Source organism: Thunnus maccoyii, chromosome 14 (assembly GCF_910596095.1).
Source record: "Thunnus maccoyii chromosome 14, fThuMac1.1, whole genome shotgun sequence".
Classification (NCBI taxonomy): domain Eukaryota; kingdom Metazoa; phylum Chordata; class Actinopteri; order Scombriformes; family Scombridae; genus Thunnus; species Thunnus maccoyii.
Window position 1 is genome coordinate 27,630,509 of NC_056546.1, and position 9,164 is coordinate 27,639,672.

The following is a 9,164-nucleotide window of genomic DNA, read 5'->3' on the forward strand; positions in this document are numbered from 1 at the left end:
TTTTTTTTACTTCTCCTCTTCCTTGCCCTCTCTTTGTCTCCCTACCTCTCCTCCTACGAGTCTCTCTCTTTCTTAACTTTACTTCATTAGACAAATTTCAATTAACATCAGAGCCACATGTTTCTCTGAGCAGGAGCACAAGGCCTGCATGGAGGGCTGGGTACGCAGAGAAGTGTGACGCAGTGGACAGCGGTCGCACACACACACACACACACATACACAGTATGCACAGATGCTTTAGCGTACACTTAATATGCAAATATGCAGAGTTTGTGCACAAACACACAAACATCAGCAGAACAAGTGAAGGAAAGAGCGGAACAGAAAAAACAAGCAGCTAAAGTCAATGTTTTCTTCACAGGGCGTGTTGACCGCTTGTTAGAGTGCATCTGGTGAAAGAGTGTATGCATGCGTGTGTGTGTGTGTGTCTATGTAGCATGCTCTTGAATCATTCACAGCGCTATTCTACCTGTGCAGCTGATGAATCCAAACACCGTTGACCTGTGGCCCCCTCGGTGTGTGTGTGTTTATTAAAATCATCACCCAGCGCAGCCCAATCACACAGGCATTAATGTCCACGCCTGTCGCATGCTAAATAAGAGGAGAGACAGAGTAACAGAGAGGGGGAGAGAGAGAGACTGAGGGTAAATTAAATCACTCATGTCACGGTGCTAATAGGCCAGCCTCACTCTCCATGTAATTCCAGGGGCCGGCGCTGTAAAAAAAATAAGTTGGGTTAAAAAAAACTACAGCAAGAACAATCTATTAGGGCCAATATCACAGACAGTGTGTTACAAGAGGTCATTACAAGATTATGTAAACCAAGAGAGCTGCGTTTCCATGCAGTGGTCATTTACATGTGATTAGGCTACTGCATCAGAGTTATGCAGTGATTATGCAGGGGACGCCTCAGACATGTCAAGCTATACACACACTCAGCATGTGCGCACACACACACACACACACACACACACACTGAATTATGTCATGAGTGTATATTATGGAGAGGACTTGATCTCCAAAATAAAAGCAAACTCACAACAACTCCTGTTTACAGGCCGGTTGTTTAGAGTGAGGATTTATTTGTCGATGCCCCCATTTTGCAGCGTGATTTGGAGGACGCCTCGCCTATAAAAGCCCTCATTCTAACCATCAGAAGCAGAAGCATTCATTTAGTCCGTTTGATAGAAAACACCCCATTCTCTGCGTGCATTACTGGCCCGCGCAGCCGGCTTGATGGTTGAAATATGCTTCGCGGCTCCAGCCATACAGGCGCTTTTTAAGTATGCAACACGCGGCACATTCGATACCCTTTAGTGCACACGAACTGAGTAGCTGTCAAAAATACAACAGGCATCTCAAGTAATTATGCAGATTTATGCAAAACATTAACAAGAAGAATTAAAGGCACAAATGAGGTGGCTACACTTGAATTGTTAAGATTATGAATAATTACCATGAATCTTTTTGCTCTTAATATAACTTGTTTTTGATAAACAAAGCCTTAATTATCGGAATACTTTGGAGGATTCCGGTGACCTTCATTAATCTTAGACAACAAGTCTCCGGTGAGACTTGAGATGAGGCCTGTGCACATGCACTCACACACGCACGTACATGCACACACACACTCGCATAGGGTAAACACGCACGCATGGCGGCGCATATGCTAACTAGCCACTTCAGCCCGGAGCGAGGAGACAGACAGGTACATCTCCTAGTTAAACCAAGAGAGCTCCTCACACTCCCTGGTGTGTCCAGGTACGCTAAGCCAGGAGGACAGATGCACGGGCGTACATACACACACACATGCTCACACAGCAGGTGACTCAGATGTTCCTTTGAGAATTGGCAGCACCAGGTCCTTCACTAATTACAATTACATCTCACTTCCCTCCCCTTTCCACTTTCCTCCAACTTTGGACATGAATATTCCAGCGGAGCCATTGTGCATTGGACACGCTGCTCAATATGTCCCATAATTAAAAGCATGATGTGCGAGATGAAAATACTAAGGGCACTCAGACTCTGCTCAGAGCCTGCTGTAGCAGAGAAAAAAAATGAGATTCAGCTTTTTTCATCCAAAAACAACACAGTGGAGTGGGATAGAAGAGCTTAATCTGTGTACAAACTCCTGTTTTTACCGCACTGCACAACAGCAAAACTTCCTCACTCTCTCATCAATTAAGGATTTCTTTTTTTTTGTGCATATGTTCTGTATTTGAAATACAGAATATATGCAAAAAATGATTTTGAAAGCACATATTGTTTGAAATCAGTTAATTAAAAGTTAAAGTAGGAACTCTGTTGATAACTCAGTCAGACATGGAGAGAGGCATTATTTCCTGCATTTGAGCCCAGACTGTTTAGGAGACAGATATTAAAATCTGTACAACTGGTGAGTGCTACAAAATAATATTAAATGATGCAAAAATGTATATTAGACATATTAAATAGGCATAAATCATAACTAATGTTGTTTCCATTTCCAGTAAAGAAATAATAATTTTTATGAAATCATATTGATGTAAAATAGGGGAATCAAGAAAGTACATTCCTTTCACGGGAGCATAATTGTGCCATAGACTAATATTTTTGGCATTCAGCTTCAAAGAACTTCAAAGTTAATTTGTATTTAGAAAATTAGTTTGCTCACATTTAGTGATTTTCTGGAGAGCAACATACATTACTGGCATGCTAATTCTACAAGACTATCATCTTCAAATTAATAATGACAATATATTCAGTGCCATATGGCAATTAAAACTGAATATTAAATGATTCTTTTGACATAATCTGTTTCAACTTTGTCTGTTTAGCTAAGTAACAGTAGCCAACACAAGCTAACGTTATAGCTTCATACTGAAAGTATGAGCTGCTGCTCAGTTCTGAATGCTCTACAGCTCTAAATTAAAATGATGACCATAAAATACTGATGTAATGTGCTTAAGTTTAATGGTAACTGAAGTGATTCTGACTATGGTTTACTATCCGCTAGTGTTAGCTGTTGGTTAGCACTGAGCTACTATCTAGCTAGAATACACAGGGCTGAAAAATAACTTGTGCTGTCAGCTAATGCTAGGTTGTTTATGTACAGACAGATTAACCACTCTACTGGCCTTTTTGGAAGTGCAAAAAAGATATAATCCACTAGCTAACATTTTAAATATCAACACAATACAGCCAAATGTACAGACACAGGTTTGCAAATTCAGCATTAATTGACTACAGTTGATAAAATCTAACACAAGAAGCCTGCTAGCAGTGTTTATTCTGCCCTTAATTTTACATTGGGCATTTGTGTGCAGGGAGGTCGCAGCTGACGGCACATTTTCTATTTTAAGGTGTTGCAGTGGTGTGCTCATCCCATGAAATCCTACACGGTAAAGTCTTTCTTTTAACCTATGAAGATTATAGGTCATCATTGGCTCCTATTGTAATAATCAACAAAACATAAATCTGTAATACACACAATCTAATATGATGTAGACGTTGACAGAGAGAACTTAGAGAGAACTTTGAGAAAGAGAACTTTAAAACTATAAAACCATTCAAATAAAACATTTTGTGTACAGATAAATATGTACAGTATTTATCCGTTCATATAGATGCACATACTGCATTATGACCCAGACACTACAACTCGGCTAAATGCTAAAATGAATAAAGATCATTTATAAAAGTATTACTCATAAATAATTAAGATTTAAATACTAACTGTTATTAAATTTGATCACTTTTCATGTGTGTTGATCATTGAAAGCAATGACTTTGCACCCTGTTCAACAATTAGGCCTGGTCCCATGGGCACCAGGCCCCAGGAGTCCTGTCAATCAAACCTCAGTTGATTATTTTTGTTTAGCTGTCGTGTTTGTTTTTTTTATAAACACACACACACACACACACACACACACACACACACACACACACAAACACACACACACACACACAGTTCTCTACCCTCTTTCTCCTCATACTTCATAAAGGAGGTTACCACAGACATGTCCACTCATGCCTTTTGAACATCAGCCAGTGACATGCAAGAGTGGAATAGAATGATACATGTACATGTTAATATTCACACACACACATACACACACATAATAAGAACTCCTGGTTATGGATAATCTCTTCACCAGCATGGAGTGAGATAAACAAACTGCTAATCCAATAGTCAGAGCAAAAACTTTTAAAAATCATCATAAACCTTAAAGCTCCAACTACAACTGATATATTTCTATTTGTACTGACTACTTGTCAGGTGTGGTACAGCTTACAGTGGCCTGCAATAGACACTCTTTCAACTTTAAGCTATTTCTCCCTTGAAAAGTAATGCATTGTGGGTGTTTTAGCATGTAGTGTAATGTAGTGTTCACGCTATAGATTTCTTTTGTGTGGGAAGTTTTGAAGAGTGAATATATGTATATACTTGTAGTGTAGCCTGGTTCCAGACTTTTTAATTGCTGATCACATCTGTTTTCTAAATCTAACCCTGACCCTCTTCACTTATTCAAACAGGTGTGCAGTTGTGCTTATTGGAAAAACAAGCAAGCCAATCAGAGCTTTGAGGGTAAAATTAATATTTAAAACTTACCATGTGGAGTTTCAGATCTCTAGTTGTGCTATGGAGTGGTTTTTTTTAAATGAGTGGTTCCCTGTTTGATGCCATGCCATTGGTCCGACAGCTCATTATTCTGAAACCCCAATAGTTTGAAAAACTGCCCATTAGTCTGATGACCTGTTATCTTGAAAACAAAAGCCCAATACTCTGAAGGCCTGTTGCTCCGAAAAATACACACTCCCCCTTCAGTTTTTTGCCCTCAATATCTTAGTGTATTTTGATGTGCAAACACAAATAAACTGTTTACCCTAACCCTAACACTAAAAATGACAGAGGCAGCCTAATCGGCAGGCCTAACCATAACAGCACCATGGACAGGGCCAGCGGTTACTGAACTCCAACAACTCTAGAGTATATATTTTTGATGCAATGGGTCTTCAGAGCAATTCCGTTATACCGAAAACGGCCTGTTATTCCGTTTTCGGTATAATGGGCTTTCGGTCCTATGGGACATTTTCAAACTCTTGTAGTTTCAGAATAATAGGCCTTTGGACCAATTTGTTTAGTGTGTGCCATGCAAAATAATGAGGACGCACATGAGATACATATTCCTGCCAATGATTCCACACTATTCCGAAGATTTGCAGGAATGCAGCGATGCACCAACAATGTCAGGGAAGAATGCTTCTAGCTAGAAAATATAAATCAAAGACTTTTGGATTTAAAATGTTTTTTTAAAAATGCCTTTGCAAATGTTTGAGGAAGGAAGTGCATTTTGTTAGATCTCAAGTGTGCTGTCACTGCACACTTGTGCGTAAAGATGCTTCCTCAAGCCCATGCACAAAATACAGACAAAATACAGACCCCTTAGTAAAAATGTTGCTCCATCGTACTATAAGTGGTCAATAACCCCACCAGCTACCTTTTTAGTTAACTTCTCCTAGAAGCGGCTACTACAGCTTCTGCGTTGAATTAAAACAATTCAGCGGAATGGATGTCATTCACCACCCATGTTGGACAGTAACGCATTACTTTGTGATGTGTTGCAATAATGAGACCCCAGGTAACTCCAAAGTTGTCTTATTTACATGTAGTATCCTATTAGCTGGCTTGCTGATGTTAGCCGCTGGTAACATTCAGGAATCGGCTGGTTTAGTTCAGAGTTGGAGAGGGCAGGACTTCATGCAGTCACTAACATTAAGCTTGCTGCTAACTGTCAGCTGGCTACTTGTTAAACCACAATGTCTTGTATTCTTCTGCTACGTGTGTTAAACACAGATGATGTAACGTGGCTGTGCAAGCTTTGAAGTTTAAAGGGGAACTGATGGTGCTGTCGGCTGCGTAACGAAAGTAAGTAATGAGTAATGTAACTAATTACTGTAAGTAATTGCACTTGCCCAACTGCTCCCCACTGGTTAAGACAAAACTAAACAAAATAATCGGTGTACCAACCACTAATAAGCTAACATGAACACAATATGAGGCTGAATAAAGGAAGTAAAATGAAATGGCAAATCCGGCTAATTATTAGGCTATATAGAGAGCACTACTGTTGGTAGCAAATACTAACTAGCTTCAGACACAGCCTGTGATATTAGAAAATAAATTGACATGATACAAATTACTAGAACGATAGGTGTTTTGTCTTTTGTGTTTGGAAGAAAACTTTAATTGTTAATGGCCTTATCAGAATCAGAAAAACTTTATTGATCCCTGCAGGGAAATTGCTTTGTAACAATTGCTCAATTGCTTAACATGCTGTTAGAAAAGAGGAAGTAAATAAGTAAAAAGGTAGAAACTACTATAAAATAAAAATAGTAATAATAATAAATACACAGTAAGTAAAAAGAAAAATGTACAAATACAAATGTGTAAAAAGTAAAGTATAAGGTAGAATTGCAGTATGGACAAAACTGCAAAAGTGGAAAAGTGCAAAGTAGATTAACAGTAATTTAACAGTAAATTAACCGTAATGTGCAAAGGTAAACTGGATGACAAGTGTAATGTGGGTCAACAGTAAATTAACAGTAGTTTGACAGCAGAGTACTGATGTAGATGTGCAGAAGTAAATGACTTACAAATTAAAATTCATATTCATTTGTGAAAAAAAGCAGCACTACCGCGGCTATCTGCCCCACAAGTTCTCATGTGGGCCTGGGGTGCTGCACTGAATGCACTGCATAATGCTAAGGAGTTACATATCACATTCATAATCATGGTTGAAAATGAAATGTAGGTGAAGCTGAAAAGAGCAAAACATCCCAGTCAGTGCATTGAAAGCAGTCTTGTAAAGTAGCATATGTCTCCTCAGACCACCTCCTCACAATCTTGATAGGGGGTGGGTTGACGTATGACCAGTGATCTGTACCCGGGCTGAAGGTGGACCAGGTTGTGGTCTGATCTTCCAAGTAGGGGAAGGATTATGGCACTGTAACGCTCTAATATCAGCATACAGCAGGTCCAGGGTCCTGCCCTCTCTGGTAGTGCAGTCCACAAGCTAAGTCAAAGTGGATAGATTGGATGGATTGAAGTCCCTGGAGATCATGAAGAAAGCACTGAGATGCAGAGTCTGGAGTCTTGTGGTCTTGTGGTGCTGGGTTAGCGGAGGGCAGGATGTAAACAACAACCAAGATGTTATGTGAGAACTCCCTAGGTATGTAGTATGGACGTAGCCCCACGGCTAACAGTTCAATGTCTGGGCTGCAGAAACATTCCTTTACGGTAATGTGACCAGGGCCATCGGTGGTAGCTATGTCTCTGTGAAACACATAACACTACACTCATGCAAGTCTCTGATTCCTCACTAGGACCAATAGCTCATCCATCTGTCCAGTGATCTGATGATGCCCATGACGATAGAAGGGAGATACGGTTTATATCTCCTCTTCTCCATGAGTCTCTATTGTCTGGACCCAGCTCTCTTCCCTCTTTGCTTCGTTCCTCCTCTTCATCCTCTACATGTCCTCCTCCAGATTTCTGCAGGGATGTCTGTAGTTCTGGTTGCCATGCTGGCTGGCTTCAGCGCGAACAGCTGGTCCCTGGAGTAAACAATGCGACCATGGAGTTGCTGCGCAACAGTAGTGTAGCTGAATGAAAGAAGTAATTCCATGGTGAAAAAACAGACCAGAACACTCTCTAAAAATTTAAACCATGATAAAAGAAGAAAGTGAAAAAGAACAGGAACAACTGCAATAGGCTGCATTCACAGTCAGCGCATGCGCACATCAAGAATCCTCCTCCAAAGACAGAATCTCTGTAGATATGTTATGGTTATTTTGTAATGTATGGAACAAAAAAAAATCTTACTCAACGCACCATTAACTGTCCTGGCTGTTCCAGCTCCATTTTGCTTAGGTCTGAACTTAAAAATTGAAGCTTTTTAACCTAATAATCTATGTGTCAAAGGAGAGCAGCAGTGGAGGGTAAACCTACTTAAACTCCTTCAAAGTTCAATTTTTTGGCTGACAGAAGTGTTTATGAGGTAAATCCACAGTATGCTTCATCGTTACATAAATGGAGAATCTCTTGAGGACAAAATCACAGTGTAAAACTCCTCTGAAAACATAATTAACATTTATTTGCAGAGATTGTTTCCCCCATGATGATCATCAAATGGAGTTCACAGTTTTCCAGCTTTTTTATTTACCATCACATCACTGAGACACAATAATAAACATATGGAAGCATCAAGCATGTTTGAAATATTTCATCTTACCATATGTTTCCATAGGCACTGCTGCTGGACCGAGTAGAAATCTTTCACGGGATGTGTGATGAGATGACAGCTACACATGGCAGACCTGTGTGACTGCTCTGCTGTCCCTAATAACAATAACTTGAACAGTGAGTCAGGCCTGCTCTATTGATCATGAAAACACAACATCCCTCATCTAGAGGAGAACAAAACAAGCCAATATAGCTTTCAAATGCTTTACTGCCCTCTAGAAAACATCAATGCAGGGGTATTGGCCCGGTTTACATAAAAGGCAACAAAAAAAAGAGCAAAGGAAGAGAGAGAGAGAAAGATGGCCGCCGTTAAGCTGTTAGTCAAGAGAGCCAGATTTACTGTTTCTATTTCTACATTTTCCCTCTGCGGATCGATGGAGGAGTCAGTTCATTTTCTCTGACATCAATACTGCGGAACCCAGTACAGTTCGCTCCCCTCCAACTGCCTTTCATCCCGGCCACACTGGAGCCTGTGGATGTTAGTGTTAGCCTGACGCTGGAGGTAGCAGCTGCCCTCCCCAGCACAGAGTCCAGGATCAGCTCAGCCTCACCTTCCCATGCTGTAACCTCAGCCGCGTGGAGGGAGGGAACGCATAGAGCAAAAAAAAGAGAATAGCTGACCTCTCATGAGTAGTTGGGGGCGATGTCTGCCTCCTTTGTAGTCAGTTGCTGGAACTTTTGAGGACCTTTTCCCACTTCCTGCTCAGCGGCAGGGTGCTAAATGTTGGCCGGCTACCGCGTTTCCTGCCCTCGCAGCTGACTGTGGAGGTGTCTCGCAGAGGGAAAAAGGCATTTTTAAATGCCTTTGGAGGTGCACGGTGCCCTCACCAGCAGCTCTCAGCAGCCCCCCCCCCCCCACTCCCCCGGCCCAAACCAT

The 9,164-nt window shown here is 40.8% G+C and overlaps 1 long non-coding RNA gene across 1 annotated transcript; it reads left to right on the forward strand.

The window, feature by feature from the left end:
• The first annotated feature begins 3,307 nt into the window (after window positions 1-3,307).
• On the forward strand, window positions 3,308-8,546 carry LOC121912280. The gene is made up of 3 exons (XR_006100047.1): window positions 3,308-3,383; window positions 5,840-5,911; window positions 8,292-8,546. It is a non-coding gene; the product is annotated as an uncharacterized LOC121912280 (long non-coding RNA).
• Window positions 8,547-9,164: the final 618 nt, after the last annotated feature.